This window comes from Dendrobates tinctorius, unplaced genomic scaffold, assembly GCF_039654945.1.
Source record: "Dendrobates tinctorius isolate UK_male_01 unplaced genomic scaffold, ASM3965494v1 ptg000129l, whole genome shotgun sequence".
NCBI classification, from domain to species: domain Eukaryota; kingdom Metazoa; phylum Chordata; class Amphibia; order Anura; family Dendrobatidae; genus Dendrobates; species Dendrobates tinctorius.
In genome coordinates, this window is record NW_027361797.1 from 31,969,625 (window position 1) to 31,987,202 (window position 17,578).

Genomic DNA, 17,578 nt, shown 5'->3' on the forward strand with positions numbered 1-17,578 from the left:
TGGAAGGAAGGAAATTATAAGTTAATTCCTGAATAAATTCAATAGACAAATCACAATTTTTTTTTTCCAAAGAGCTAATCAATAAATAATTAAAATGCCCAACAACATTTCCTTGAGTCACATTTTCTATTTTTCCTATTTTCCAAGAACTTAATATTAGACATGTTGTTTTTTAGTTTTTTTTTTTTTTTTTACCTCCCCCTGCACAGTGACCGCTGCACAGTGCACAGGTTACAAAGCAGGCCAACAACACTTTCCGATAGATATCAATAATTCTTCTTCAGGCTGCAATTTCCTGCTGTAAAGCATATCTCTGAATGGGGATCTCAGAGCAGCAGTTCTGGAAACATGGCAGCCCCCAAAATGACATGCTGAACGTAGGATCAAAAATGTATCTAATATTTAAAGCTCAATGTGTGTGTGTATGTTTGTGTGTGTATGTCCGGGATTGGCATCTGCACCATCGCAGCTACAGCCACAAAATTTTGCACAGTCACACGTCTGGACCCCGAGAGCATCACAGGCTATGTTGTGAGGTGAAATTTTAACCCCGCACATTCCAATTCACCAAGCAATTTGGAATATTATTCTTATCATTTCTATGGTGTTATCGTCCTTCTGTAAAGCTGGAAATAACACAATTTATTACCGTGCCAACACAGACCACCCTCTGACACAGACTGCAGGGAGAGCCCAGTATCACACAGGATAGGATTAGATACATGGCTCAGCAGTCAGTATCACACAGGATAGGATTAGATACACAGCTCAGCAGTCAGTATCACACAGGAGAGGATTAGACACATGGCTCAGCAGTCAGTATCACACAGGATAGGATTAGATACACAGCTCAGCAGTCAGTATCACACAGGATAGGATTAGATACCCAGCTCAGCAGACAGTATCACACAGGATATGATTAGATACACAACTCAGCACACAGTATCACACAGAATATTATTAGATACACGGCTCAGCAGATAGTATCACACAGAATAGGATTAGATACACGGCTCTGCAGTCAGTATCACACAGGATAGGATTAGATACACAGATCAGCAGTCAGTGTCACACAGGATAGGATTAGATACACGGCTGAGCAGTCAGTAACGCACATGATAGGATTAGGTACACGGCTCAGCAGTCAGTATCACACAGGATAGGGTTAGATACACGGCTCAACAGATGGTATCACACAGGATAGGCTTAGATACACTGCTCAGCAGTCAGTATCACACAGGATAGGATTAGATACATGGCTGAGCAGTCAGTAACGCACATGATAGGATTAGGTACACGGCTCAGCAGTCAGTATCACACAGGATAGGGTTAGATACATGGCTCAGCAGATGGTATCACACAGGATAGGCTTAGATACACTGCTCAGCAGTCAGTATCACACAGGATAGGATTAGATACACGGCTGAGCAGTCAGTAACGCACATTATAGGATTAGGTACACAGCTCAGCAGTCAGTATCACTCAGGATAGGATTAGATACACGGCTGAGCAGTCAGTAACACATGATAGGATTAGATACACAGCTTAGCAGAAAGAATCACACAGGAGAGGATTAGGTACACAGCTCAGCAGACATTATCACACAGGATAGGGATAGATACACAGCTCAGAAACAGGATGTGCCAAAGGAGAGGACATTTTCATTCCAAGAATTCCACTCATTCCATCTGATTTGTTTTTTGATTTTAAACGCCTCCAGTTTCCAGTTCAACGGCTATTTGCAATGTCCATTAACAATGCTCAGGGACAGTCCTTGAAAGTAGTAGGGATAGATTTGCAATCTCCATGCTTTTCTCAGGGTCAACTTTACGTGGTCTGTTCAAGAGTTGGAACTGCCAAAAATCTGTTCATCTTTGCACCGAAAGGAAAAACCAAAAATCTTGAATGAGTTGAAAATAAAATACTATCAGTACTTGGGTAATCGTTTAGTTAATTTGTGTTGCAAATCTGTAGTGCTGAATATATGATGTGAAATGTTTTTATGTGCAATATAATCATTATAATTTGTTATAACTAACCACAGTTGGTTACTATGCCTAGGCAACGCCGGGGTCTTCAGCTAGTATGGAATAAAAATGAAGTTGAAAAACGAGGACGCTTTACCTTTAAAAGATGGAAAAATCAAACAAGAAATTAGTCTAGGTGTATGATTTATTATCTTATTTCGGAAATTCATGGGTGTTTTTTTAAAAAAAGAAAAAAAACAAAACACTTGAACTCATTCCAAAGGAAGAAACAGTTGAAGGACCATATGGTGTTTGGAAATGGCATTGTGTGCTTAGGGGCTAATTTCATTTCTGTTGCCAAAACCTTCCACTTGTATCTGATGTCTGAAATTGGAGGCATCTGTTATTTCTCGCAAAGTATAAACATTCGGCGGGGTTGGCTTTGTGTACAACATTTTTCCTTTAAATGAACAGGACGTAATGAGGGACTTGGATCCAGATTGCAGTTATTAGGTTATCTTATCACATTATATAATTCACGCTGGTGAGTGTGAGGATTGGCAGCTGTTGTGGTTTCTTAGTGCTGCTGAAGGTGTGCTGTACTTGCACAGCACATACAAATCTAGTGTAGTACAACTAATAGGATGTATCTATAATTACAAGAATGGTCCAGGCTCATATATAAAGACTAATTACTGCATAAGGAATATATGCGAGTATTTAAATTATTGTACATTTTAAAGGGAATCTGTCACCGCATTTTTAGTCTATAAGATGCGGCCACAGCCATCAGGGGTTATCTACAGCATTCTGTAATGCTGTAGATAAGCCCCCAATGTAACCTGAAAGATAAGAAAAACGAGTTAGATTATACTCACCCGGGGGTCCGGTCCGGTCTGATGGGTGTCGCGGTCCCGTCCAGCGCCTCCCATCTTCTAGAGATGACGTCCTCCTCCTTACTTCTGCCGCGGCTCCTGTGCAGGCATACTTCTCTGTCCTGTTGAGGGTAGAGTAAAGTACTGCAGTGGGCAGGCGCCGGACCTCTCTGACATTTCCCGGCGCCTGCGCACTGCAGTACTTTACTCTGCCCTCAACAGGGCAGAGAAAGTTCGACTGCGCAGGAGCCGCGGCAGAAGTAAGAAGGAGGACGGCATGTCTAGAAGATGGGAGGCAGTGAACCGGACCGCAACACCCATCGCACCCGCACCCATCCCCGCCCCCCCGGTGAGTATAATCTAACTTGTTTTTCTTATCTTTCAGGTTACATCGGAGGCTTATCTACAGCATTAGAGAATGCTGTAGATAAGCCCCTGATGGTGGTGGCCACAGCTCATAGGCCGAAAATGGGGTGACAGATTCCCTTTAATAGCTCCATGTTTTCCACATGTTGCCAATGTGTAAGAGAACGATGTTTCTGGAATGCTGTGTATCAAGTAAGTATGAGAGTATATTTCTCTTCTCAACAGTGTCACCTAGTTGACTGCTACAAGTCAGACTTGGTGATACAGTGCGCTTGATGGTTACAGATCACACTTAGCATAATAGTATGCATATTAGTTACAAATCACACTTAGTATCACAGTACACTTGTTAGTTCAGTGGCTTGTAATGCTGGTGGGTGGGGACCCACTGCAACACTGGCCGGGCTTACCCTGAAGGGATGTAACTAAGTATCTTCTGTGTCTTCAGTAAGGCCTCTGATGGTGAGGATAGGCTGGCCTGCTTGTAGACTCCAGGTACTACTCCAGGGCAGTCCCCAGGACTGCTGCAGCTGACCGGAAGGTCTGAGACACGGGTACCAGGTACAGAAGGGTGAGATAGAAGTGTAGCTAGCCAGTCAGAGGTTGGAGCAGGCAGAAGGGGTTCACAGTAAAAAGTTGGAATCAGGAATAGAGAAATCAAATAGAGCAGCTAAATAGGTCAGGTCGATAACGGGAGGCAAAATATGGAGATATGCGTAAACAAGATGCTAGCAGGCTAGCAAGCAACATTTGGGCAAAGAGTGGTGTGAGGAGCTGCCTAATAGAGACCCTGCTGGCACTTGTCAGGCTAGGAAACCTAATCTCTGCATTATACAGCAAGGTTAAATTCCTGCAGAGACCGGCCACTGCACCCTAAAGCCAAATGGAAATCTCATTCACATGCAACAGTGTTAAGGAGTGCTGCAAGAGGCAAACTCAGTGAGATGGCCTGACACAAGGAGAAGCCGCATAGTGACCATGGGGAGTTGGACGGCACTGAGGAGATATGTGAGTTACCATCGTGACAATGCTTGTGAGTTACAGTTCAAACTTCGTAGAACAGTATGCTTATGAATTACAGTTCCACACATAGCAGCACAGTAGGCTTGTTTGTTACAGGTCCCCTCTTAGTTGCACAGTATGCTTGCTGGTTACAAGTCCAATTTCTCAGCCCAGTACACTTGTTGGTTACAGTTTCCACTTAGTGGCATAGTATGGTAGTTGGTTACAGTTCCAATTTAGCAGTACAGTGTGCTTGTTGGTTACAACTCCAACTTAATAGCACAATATGCTTGTTGGTTGCAGTTCATGTTTACAGTTCACATATGACACCGTGTTCATGATTCATCCAAGACTGTAATCAACAAGTTACTCACAGGGTTTCAGGATTCCTGTTTTCTTTCTTCAGATTGACCAATTGACCACTAGTGCTTGCTATTGTTCACCTTGATAATTGTTCTGCAATTCCACTCCCTACCTCTGTAGGCTGCTGTTATGTTCTGCAATATACCTTTACTAAGATGGCAGTTTCTGATCCTGTGGAAGCCATCTTGTTTCTTGTATGGGCCTACTTAAAACCACATGGAACATTCACTCATTGCTTGACTATTGTGTCTAGTTCCAGTCTCAAGCTTCTGAGCACTGTCTTACCTAGCCTGTTCCCACTCCTCTCCTGATTGTTTCCTACAACTCCTATTGCTACCTCCAAGGACTTCCACTAACGCCTGTTTTTCTTGCTAGTGCTCCTCCGGCTACTGAATTCAAGCCTTGCTCAGGCTTTTACTCAATTCCTTCTCACTTCCACCTGTGGATTCCTTGGTAGTGATGCTCAAGTGTCCATTTGGTCAGCCACTGCTAACAGCCTCCTCCTGACACCTCATATGGCCTCAACACACACACATACATGCACACACACATAATGTCCAACGCCAAAACATTTTACCATCCCATTGGTCTCTTGTAACTATCGTTGTGAAACAATCCTCAGTGTCACAAAACAAACATGACGGGCTCTACTTTGGGTCACACAACCTACTGCAGCATTAGCAGGGATTGATAGTACCATGTAAGCTGGTCCTGGTAAATTTTTTCACAATGTTGCATGCAATTTACGCGGCACATGTGAAATAATAAGGAATAATGGAAGTTTTGTGGGTTAAGATACCATTTAACCTCTGCCAAAATGCAAGTTGTTAGTCTAGGACAGTGATGACGAACCTATGGCACTCGTGCCATTCATCTCCGCGGCCGCGCTTCTCAATATGTGAGAGGAAGTGAGAACCTAGGAAGCTGCCGGGCCGGTGCACAGAGAGGTGAGTGTGGCCGCTGGTGTATGTGTGGGTGTGGCCGCTGGTGTGTGTGTGTGGCTGCTGGTGTGTGTATGTGTGTGTATGTGTGTGTGTGGCCGCTGGTGTGTGTATGTGTGTGTGGTGAGTGTGGCGGTGAGTGTGGCCCCTGTGGTGTGTGTGTGTGGGTGTGTTGTGTTGTGTGTGTGTTTGTCAATGGTGTGGAGAGGGTCAGTGATGAGGAGAGGGCCAGTGATGGAGGTGATGGGGAGAAGGCAATGATGGGGGTGATGGGGAGAGGCCCAATGATGGGGGTGATGTGGAGAGGGCATGGGCCAGTGATGGGGAGAGGGCCAGTGATGGAAGTGATGGGGAGAGGGCCAGTGATGGGGGTGATGGGGAGAGGGCCAGTGATGGGGAGAGGGCCAGTGATAGGGGTGATGGGGAGAGGGCCAATGATGGGGGTGATGGGGAGAGGGCCAGTGATGGAAGTGATGGGAGTGATGGGGAGAGGGTAACGATGGGGTGATGGGGAGAAGGAAATTATGGAGGTGGTGGAATGAGCAATTTCTACATGAAGGGGATCATGATGGGGCATTATTTCTACATGAAGGGGATCATGATGGGGCATATTTCTACTCGAAGGGGACAATGATGGGGCATATTTCTACATGAAGGGGACCATGATGGGGCATATTGCTACAAGAAGGGGATCATGATGGGGCATTTGGCACGTGTTGGCACTTCGTCATAAATAATTGGGTTTTAGGTTGCAGTTTGGGCACTCGGTCTCAGAAAGGTTCGCCATCACTGGTCTAGGAGATATAGGAGAGTATTATTGTGTAAGTATTTTACTCAACTGGGTTCTTGCATGATGTTTTATACTGGGTTCATACAGTTAGTATGCACATCGCCTGTGCTGTGTGATACATTTGCAATTCATGACTGCAATGTGTTATCCCTGCCTGTATAACTGTTTTTTCCATTGTAATTACCTTTGATGGATTCACTTTCTCTCAATAAACAATGTTGAAGAACATCTGCCAAAAATAGCAAAAGGTAAAGGGTACAAAGTAGAGTATAAAGCACAATCAAATTTGATAATTCTATGTACAGTGAATATAAAAACTCTACATACCCATGGAGAAATGCAATATTTTGCCATGCAAAAGAAAAGTATCTCAAGAAGGATCATTTCAAAACTTTCTCTATCTTCAATGTCTCCCATAATTTATATGAGTCCATTGAGAAGCAAACTGAAATCATTCTGAAGGGTAAAATATATAAGCTAAAATAATGTGGTTGCATAAGTGTTAACACCCTCTTATAATTGGGGATGGGGTTGTGTTCAGAATTAGCCAATCACATTTAAATTCATGTTACATAGTAATCAGTGCACAGCTACCATCAATTACAGTGATTCCTACTAACCCCATAGAAAGTTTAGCTCTTCTAGTAGGTTTTCCTCACATTTTCATAGTTGCGTTTTAGAGCAAATTTCAACAGCTTACAACACAACAAAGGTTCTCATTGTTGAAAGTTATCAGTCAAGAATAGGGTCCAAAAATATTCATATACCATGGAACACTGTGAAGATGGTCATCAGCATATTACATAAATGTGGCACAACAGCAACCTTGCCTACGTAGAACTGGATGTCCCTCAAAACATGGTGAAAAGGCAAAACATGGTGAAAAGTCTGCCTGCCAAGAGGACTACAGTAACGTTCTAGGAGCTGCAGAAATTTCTGGCAAGTACAAATTGTGTACTGCATGGGAAAACAATATCCGGTGTTCTTCATATGACAGGACTGTGGAGGAGACTGGCAAGGCAGAGGCATTTTCATACAAAGTCTCAAGTCTTACTGAATGTGTTATGGTTTGATAAACTTTTTGGCCATAATTCTAAAAGGTATGTTTTATGCAAAGTCCTCATAGCACATCATCAAAAGAATACCATGCCCAGAATAAGGCATGATAGAGGCAGCAATATGCTTTATGGATCTTTTTGGCAGCAGGAACAGGAGATTTATTAAGCTGGAGATAATTATGAAACATTAGCAAATATCAGTCAATTTTGCAACACAATCTTCAGGCTTCTGTTAAAAAGCTGAAGATAACGAGGATTTTTACTTTTTAGAGCAACAACAACCCTAAGCATACCTCCAAATCAACAAAATATGGCTTTGCCACAAGGAGATCAAAGTTTTGCAATGCCCCAGCCAGAGCGAAACCTGAATCCAATTGAAAAGTTGTGTGTTGGCCTGACGAAGGCGCAGTATACAGGAGTTGCCTTCGCGATCAATAAGATTTGGATTAATTCTGCAAGGAAGAGTGGGCAAAGATTGCCAATTCTAGATGTCCAAGACTCCTACCCAAAAAGACTTTGCAGTAAAAAATTCAGAGAGTGCTTCAACAAAGTATTAGTTTAAGGGTCTGCATACTTATGTAACAACATTATTTTAGTTAGTTATTTTTCCTTCTCCGCTTTCAGTTTATTATTCAATGGATTATACAGATTATGGGTGACATTAATGATGGAAAAAGTTCAGAAATTCTTCTTCTTGGTATAATTTTTTTTTTACATGCCAAAAACTTGGCATTTTAGTAGAGGTGAGTAGACTTTGTATATCCACTGTACAAATAATACAAAATCTTCATTAATTATATGTAAGTAGCATCAATTCAAGACAGACAAAAAAAAGGATAAAGCATACAATCAATTAAATATATGTATTTTTATTGCTTCTTTTAATTTGCATCTATCCTTGTATTTTCATTGCTTATCCTTTATTCTGTTTTTTTTGTGTCTGTCTTGAATTGATGTTACTTGCATGAGATGAATGAAGATTTTTCATTATTTGTATATGGGATTATCAGATATACATGAGCCTTATATTTCACAGTTCACTTTTTTGTGTGTATAGTCTCTCACACTGTATATTGACCTTTCCTCTAAATTTAGCTGGTGCCCACCTGTGTATATCATTGGTTTCTTTTTGTGAAAAAGAAAAAAAAATAGTATCTCTTGTGTCGAATGCATCTGTTTAATATACTTGCAGCCATCCATTGTCACTACACAGCTGTCGGGTGACTCGGGATCAGGGGCTACTTCCCTGTCCCTGAAACTAGGGGGCGCCCTTGCTCACCCTACTCCCCGTGATACTGCTGAAGGTGAAGATTCCGGCGCTGCCTCCCTTGCCTTATCTCCTGAGTTAGCCCTCCGTCTCTTCTCTTTCCCCACCCAGGGAAGAGGGGCACTACCGTGCACCACAGTACATCAACCCGACAAACAAGGCAACACAAATGATGTTTAACGGAAAACACCAGGAATACAAAATACTCACTCACATATAACAGAGGAATGCACTTGGGAGTGGAGGAAGGGGAATAATCAAAGTAGAGGAAAGAAGAGAAATAGCACACTTACAAACCATGCAACAGTCATAGATAACTCCTCCAGAACTCATTTGAACTCCTCCTCCTAGCGAGATCGCTGATTTTGTGACATATCAGTGATCTCGCCAGCGAGATCGCTGTGTGTGACGGCTGCGTGTGGCAGCGAGAGACCAGCGATCAGCGACGCTGGTTGCTAATGTAAACGTCGGGTATCCAGGAGCCGCGGCTCCTGGATACCCGCTGTTTACCTCGGAAACCGGCGTACAGGCTGGTTTCCAAGGTAAACGTCGGGTATCCAGGAGTCGCGTGGCTCCTAGATCCCCGATGTTTACCTTGGAAACCAGCGTGTACGCCGGTTTCCCAGGTAAACAGCAGGTATCCAGGAGCCGCGGCTCCTGGATACCCGACGTTTACATTAGAAACCAGCGTCCAGCGTCGCTGGTCCTGATCGCTGGGGCTGTCTATGTGACAGCTCACCAGCGATCAGCCTAACGATGTCCCAGTGATCCCATCATGTCGGATCGTTGGTGGGATCGCTGGGACATCGTTTAGTGTGACGGGGCCTTTAGTCATGCAGTAAATGCTAGCTCTGACATGGATTTGAATCAGGAGCCAGATTATAAAGGGAATGGGAATGGCTAACTGAGCTCAACTAAAAGCCCAAGGTTTTCCAACATGGCCGATTAACCCCTGTTCTGCCAAAGGAAATAAACACCATTAAAATGAAGGGGAAGTGTTTCTTCTCAGCGTAGGAATAGGAGCAATCAGACGCTGTGGTCTTCTGGCTCCTCTCTGTCACGGAAACCCCGTGACATCCATGTTGCATCTGTGTGTTATTCGTTTTTCACTAATTCCTGGAGAGACTTTGGAAACCTCAATCATTCTTTAGCTGACACAGAAAAAATGGATGACGTACAGATTTAAACAAATTAAACTGAGATCTAGCAAACTGATGAACATTAGTCCTTTTTTGAAAAAAAAAATGTAACCCATAAATAGGGGTGAAACCTCTGTGGAATTCTGCAGCAAAAATAGACATGCTGTTGATATAAAACTTTGCACTGCGGTTCATTTTCTAAGTGGAAAAAACTCAAAGCAGATGATTTTTTAGAAAGTCCTATCCACATGACTGATATGGTAAACAGTTGGAGATTTAACCTATGCAATTATACATGTAGATCTGCAAAAAGTTATGATCGGTGCAGACCTATACTGATCAGCAATGCTCCCTACCTTACAGGCTAGTTACCTATAGACAGAAAGGCTAGGAATCATCAAAGCAATATTGCCAGAATTCTCCCGTAAATTGGTTTGAGAAGTCACAACATTTTTGCCCAACTTGGAGTTGTGCAGAAATGTTCTGATTTTCTGTGTTTTTGCAATATCAAAATATGAAAAACTTAACACTCCAATTTATGCAGATACAAAAGACAAAAGTTTATTTGTGCAATCCGAAAAAATGCATAGTAATATCAACATTTCAGTCCAACAACTGAATGGTTACGGATTGCTGGAAAAGATGTGAGTATAATTACAGCTCTCCTAGCTATTTGACACATGTTGCTGATGGGAGCACCACGCCATCAACAATGTGTGCCGCACACCTCAGCGCATTCTCATTATACTCACCTCTTTTCCAGCAATCTGTAACCATTCTGATGAAGGTCCAGATGTTGTGCCGAAACATCAATATTGCTATGTACTTTTTAGGATTGTTTGGATAAATTTTAGTCTTGCATACCTTGGAGTGCCTATTTTTTCATATTGTTATATTAAAGATTGGTACCATACTAGTGCACCACCCTAAGGTAAATAAGTTACCGTAATAAAACTAAAGACAAATATTTTTGGTGGTCACTAGTGTCGGATGTCAAACATTCATTGGCAACCCCTTCAACAGGATTGGCTGATGCACACCAAATTACTCACCCGATGGCGCAACCGTTCTTTGATCTCCACCAACTGTAGCACTGTAGGTCCTAATTTTCATAGGCTCATGGAAAGTAGACATGAGGTACATTACTCCAGCGATTTATTAATTCTGAAGCTGCAACTATTCGGAATATTCAGCTTCTCGTTCTATTTATGGACTTGAAATTGATGCAAATGCAAAATATTCGATGGCAATTTACTTCCCAGTTGTGCAGGAAAGATTAAAACTTAATAGAGAAGACAGCTGCCTTGAGAAAATTGTTCACCTGTTAAGCGCTGAAGTCAGATGTGCTATATTTTGTTTTAGCTGACACAACATTTAGACATTTATTCTAAAGAGGGCATTGCGGCTCAGAGCAATCATTTTATGGATAATCCTATTCTAAATTCAAGCCGGAAGGAATATCTAGGACATAATGCTGGCGTGCACAAAACTCATCATCAGTTCTTTGAATACCTCTTTCTCTACCTACTGTTCTATTGTCCTACACCTGACCCATTGTTTCACGCGTAAATTACAGGCAGGCTATTTAGAAAGTACCAAATTTTTATAATCTTATTTGTCAGATTCATCTGCATTGCTAACACAATTTTTCTACGTTTTTTTTTAATTCCAAAAATATTAAAATAAATAAGGAAGTAAAGAGAACAACCCTGAGTATATTCACCATGCGGGAAATGTTCCAACCACTAGTGGACACAGACAGAAGAGGACTACTTTGCAAAAAAAAATATATGGGCCCTTTTCAGTCCAATAGCTCATCATGATGCACAACTCCACCTGTTTTGGGGGTCGAAATGGGACCCCTAACATCTTGGGGCTCTGCGCTGCTGGACAGGTTGTGCAAATGAAATGTCCGCCCCTGGGTCCAACCACTGCCTGCATATGGTATAAACTACCTGACCTCAACTGAGTGATGTCACTTAATCCATTAGTAGGTTTCCTATCTGATGTACAAAAGAAAAATGCTGCAACTTCTAGCAAAGACATAAAAGTATAGTCATCACTTGTAGAAGTACCTGCTATTTGTACAGGCACATTTCTTTTGCTGGTTTATTTAAAATACAGCATAAACCACTGCAGGCTCAACAAAATAAACGTGGCCTTTATAGCATAACTGGAAAAGAAAAGATAAAGTATTGCATGCTCTATATGACTGCAGGGATCGGTCCGCTTTGGATACAGCAATTGGTGCAGTACGGTTTAACACAAAGCACTTCTCTGGAGCTGCCAGCTCCCGATACACAGAACACCGAATTGCTCAGAAGGCTGACTATTTACCTTCTAAACCCCTCCCTGGGGAGGAGACATGGTGAACAGCTTGGCTGATTTTGGAAACTTCAATAGAAATTAATGAATAATGCCTTGAGCAGCCACCTTTCCATTCCCTGAAAAAAAAAACACAGATAGGTCCAATCCTTAAAGTATGCTCAGATTCAAATATATAACCCAAATCTATCAGACATTTATACCCGAGATGAGAATAGACCCCTTTAAAGGGAATCTGTCACCCCATTTTTTGAGTATCAGCTGCCGGCACAGCCATCAGGGGCTTATCTACAACATTCTGTAATGCTGTAGATAAGCCCCCGATGTAACCTGAAAGAGAAGAAAAGCAAGTTATATTATACTCACCCAGGGGAGGTCTGGGTCCGGTTTTGGTCCGATGGGTGTCGCACTCCGGTCCGGCGCCTCCCATCTTCTAATGGTGACATCCTCTTCTTTGCTTCCCTTCGTGGCTCCTGCGCAGGCGTACTTCTCTGTCCTGTTGAGGGCAGAGCAGAGTCCTGCAGTGCACAGGCGCCGGACCTCTCTGACCTTTCCCGACGCCTGCCCGGAAACTCTTTCAGGTTACATCGGGGGCTTATCTACAGCATTACAGAATGCTGTAGATAAGCCCCTGATGGGGGTGCCAGCAGCTGATACTCCAAAAATGGGTTGACAGATTCCCTTTAATGTCATTATGCTTGGCTGCTTTTTTTCGCCATAGCCTTTGAAAGGAGTAGCATAGAGCATACTAATCCATTATTTAATTTAGGTGCTGTCTGATGGCTGGATGAACTAGGGGACCAGTATCCAAAATTTTAGAGACCTTTAGGGAACAGTTTGGCCAAACTAAGGGTGCTGATTTTCTAACTGCAACACATCATCTTGCACTACGTAAACTAATGACTAGAGTAGAAGAGAAGGCAAATTACTTCACTGCCTTGAAATTAGTTGACCATGATGGAATCATCTGCCTCTGTCCCCTGCTTCTTGCCTACACCTACAAACAATATTAGATGGGACAGATAGAACTGAGTAACACATAACAGCTGGTTCTGACTACAGCCAGGAGTTTATTTGTAGTCTGTAGCTATGCAAACACATAGGTCTGAGAAGACGCTGTATACACAATACATCAGATTAATAGTCAAGACCTTTAGGAAGGCTGCCTATTTTTTTTAAATTTTACATTGAAGTCTTAAAAAGGTGAATCTACAGTACCTTATGTTGTGAGCAGAATATACCTGTCACGACTCAGCTGTCGGGTGACCAGGTACCAGGGGCTCCTTCTGTGTCCCTAACACTAGGGGGTGCCCTAGCTCACCCTATTCCCCTGGATACTTCTGAAGGTGAAGATGCCGGGCCACCAACCTTGCCTTATCTCCTGAATCCACTCTCCGTCTGTTCCCATTCCCCACCTAGGGATGAGGGAAACTGCCGTGCACCGCAGTACACCAACCAGACGAACATAGCAACACGAACAAGGGCAACTGAAAATACTAGGCATACAAATATTCACTCATATATAGCAGAGGAATACACTGGGGAGTGGAGGATGGGGAAAACCCAAAGCAAGAGGAGGAAAGGGATTTATCACACTTACAAACCCAAGCAACAGTTACAGATGAATCCTCAAAACTCCTTCTCCTCCAAGCCATGCAGCATAAGCTAACTCTGACAATGTGTTTCAGTCAGAACCCAGATTATATAGGGGATAGGAGTGGCTAACCAAGCTCAGCTGAGAGCTCACAATCCCAGATCTTCCAACATGGCCAACTAACCCCTGTTGTGCCAAAAGAGATTAACACCATTTAAAAAGAAGGTGAAGTGCTTCTTTTCAATGCAGGAGTAGGAGCAGTCAGACGCTGCGGTCTTCTGGCTCCTCTCTGTTGCGGTAACCCTGTAACAATACCTCTAGGTCAGTTGAACTATATATAACTAGTCATTAATGTTATGTCATCATATAAAGTATTACATATTACTTTCCAGGCACGTCCTAACAGATACAAATGTATCTTGATTTTCAGCGTGTGAATATAAATAAGTCTAAAGTTGCCGTTAATTTGCACTCAAAGCTTGACATCTCTTAGTGTCGATAGCAGCACGGCATGATTGAATTATATACTATTTAAAGGCTTTATAGCAAGCGCGCATGACCTGGGACAAGGAGAATGTAATCACCATAAAGACAAAAGGTGAGCATGCTGATTGCATACAAAATGAAGTACAACATTCCATGCTGATACTAGTGGTAATTTTTAGAATTATAAATCATTTGAAATAGAATATGCTAATATTATAAAAATGTAAAATTTCGAAGATGTAATAAACACACATTACTATAATTATGTATCTGGAAAGAAATCTGCATTGTGCATTTATGGGTGTTTACACTATGAGTCAAATCAATATGTCAGAATTAATGCAGATACTTTAGTAATGTGCCTAAAGGGGTTAAATCAGCCTGTTAATAGAGACTGGGGCAGTGGTGAAGATGTAATGCTGCACCTGCAATTTTGACTACACCAAGCTTCTTAATCCCAAATTATGGCCCCAAAACAATATTTTAAAAACCAACACTTTGAAAGATCAAGCTTTTTTTTTTTTTTTTTATAGAAAGGGTTAAAAACATCTTTATTAAACAAAATTAAAAGGAATATGTATAAACCATGTATAGATGTAAGAACAAAAGTTTGTTACAATGAAAATAGGAAAGGAATACATAAGAACAGGAAAAGATGGGGTGGGTAAACCTAGATATACAAATCTGCATTAGAAAGTTAAATGAAATACAGTAATTCATATATAGCATGCGTAAAACCAAAGTATGTAACATGCAGGTATGGCTACACATGCATATCATGGCCAGATACTATATAACCAAAAAGTATCAATAATGGTATCATCTAAAGTGCAAATGCAAATAAGGTAAAGTGCATGTGCATTCAGGTAAATAGATAATAACATGAAGGTATAAGCATATACATATATGGTTCACTTGAAAATAATAATTGAATCACCGAAAAGGAGAACAAGTTAAGCAAAAAAAAATATTTATAAGTCTATGGTAAGTGAAGATGCTTGGTGTAAGGTAGCGCTTGTCATTCAGGTAGGGGATACTCGCTAGGCAGCCGATAAATCAGGTCCGGCACAGGTTTCTCAACATAAACTCAGTCCATTCGGTTTATTATGCAGCATAAACGGTCAACAGCAACAGAAAGTTCATATCAGATCAGCATAATGTCCATGACAGAGCTCCACTCTGTTGACCCTGCAGTCACACAGGCTTTGTAATCTCCGGTACACAGGCTCTCTAGCCTCACAGTTATTTCTACTGTTCAGGTTGCCTCATAGCTGCTTCTCAGTCCTGACGTTCATTCCCTCTCCTGGGAACTCTCAGACACATGCAGCCATGACACACGTGCACTCAGGAAGGCAGACACCTCTTCCTGCAGTCGGTCTGACGAGACCTTCCATACGGACCAACTGGGTCCAAGCATTCCCTCATGTGACCTACCCTGGCCACCTTATATGGTCCGTAGCCACGCCCACCGGATCACGTGGCTATGACCTAATCGCAGGTCCTACAACCATTCACACACATACACTTTACTATGGAGTTCTAGACCCACTCCCCTGGGTGGGTTTGTAGATGATTGATCCCACCCGTCTCACCAATCACCTGAAGGCTTCTCCCTAACACATTGGAACAGAACATCAGCAGTAGCTCTGTTGATCAGCACCTAATCAAGCCTTCATCCCAAGGCCACCCACCTTGGGATACATAACAGTCCTTTAGCACCCTACTCCTGTTACCACCCTGGACATGGCTATCCGCTCATCCTGGGTCACCCACACAGCACCCCCTAGCGGACACAGTGGTCACTACACCACATACCTCCCCCCTCTGTTCAAGCTTGTGGGGTTGAACACACGACATCACCCCGGGATCTTGAGACTGGGCACCCATGACACCTTGCCCAACAGGTCGAGAGAACGTCTCCATCTGTTTTGTCTGTCATATGGCCTCATCTCTACGTTAGGCTTCCCCCACCCCCAGCGGTCAGAATATCAGTCTTGGGCTTTGGCCCTCCAGTCACAGTCTGTCTGCGTCATCAGACACTGTTTAGTCACCACACTGCTACAGTGCGGTCCGTCAACTCCTTTTCTGCCTATGCATCTTGTAAAAAATGGTGCATCACCACGTCTAAGTTTGCTTTTCAGTGCATTAACCTCACAGTTCATTGTATCTGTTGTCTCTGTTGCATCCTCCAGTTCACGCTGTAATTTCCGGTTCAATGCATTGGCACGCTGAACCTCTTTCTTTGCTTCTTCCACCTGGCGCTTCAGCTGTTTCAGATGAACATTATTTTTCTCCGCTTGGCATTTGTACTGCTCAGAATTATGCCTTTCATCATCCATTTGCATTAGTACATCCTTCAGTTTTTTCTCTGTACAACATACTTGTTTGCTTGCAGATTGTCGCTCTTTAGTTTCAGCATCAAGCTGTTCCTCCAGTTGTACAACCTTTGCTTTTAACTCCTTATTCTGGCAATCTAATTGCTGACGGGAATTCTCATTCTTCTGAACATTACTATGTTCTACATTCAGTTCAGCATTCATCTGGTCAACCTGAAGTGTGGCCTTTCTCAGCCTGTCATTGGCTAATTCAATGTTGCCTTGTTCTTCCTCCAATTCTTCTTCAAGCTGTGCAATGCGAGACTCTAAACCCCTCTTTTCTTCCAAAGTCAGAGCACCTTTACCACTATTGTTGGCAATTACCTCGGCCAGTTCATCTCTTTCCTGCTGTGCTTGCCTTTTAGCACGCTCTGCAGCAGCAAGCTCCTCCTGCATATGAATCATCTCTGCTTCCATACTTTTCAGTTTCTTCTTGTCTTCATCACTCTTCTTCTCTTCTTCTTCTCTGTTCATCACTCGGGCCAGGCCGCTGTAAGTCTTCGCCCCAGTTCTTCTTCCGCAGAAGACCTCTTGCAGTTTCTGTTAGTACTCCTACCTCTTCTCTGAGGGTCGTATTCAGACCTTGCCACGTTGCCAGGTGATCTTTGAGCTCGGAGACTTCCTTCTCCAGCTCTTCTAGTCTGTGCTCCCTTTCTCTCTCAGAGCCACAGTCACCCCCAGAGCCTGAGTCACCCCGATTGTCCGAATGAACCCTCCAGTAACCCTCTCACTATGTGTCCGCTCCCGTCGTCTCATCTCCCAGCCCACCATCCGTCAGGTCACGAGATGTCAGGTCCGTAAGTTGGGCAGATGTACCCCTTCTTCCGGTCACTTCTACAACTGACTTGTCCACTTTAGGAGGCGTCACCGTCTCAATGTCTGCTAGCCCAACATTAGAAACGTCTCCATCCCCCTGCCATATATCATCAAACAAGACAAAGTCCTGGCCCCTCTCAAAGGCATATACTAAATCTGGTGGTATACCGCCACCTTGGCCCTCAACGCCTCCGGACCCCTCAAACATTACCCT

At 42.9% G+C, this 17,578-nt stretch overlaps 1 pseudogene; it reads right to left on the minus strand.

Annotated features, from left to right (window-relative positions):
* The window catches only part of LOC141047854 (myosin-9 pseudogene), a 40,363-nt pseudogene extending 23,341 nt beyond the window's left edge, over positions 1-17,022 (minus strand).
* Positions 17,023-17,578: the final 556 nt, after the last annotated feature.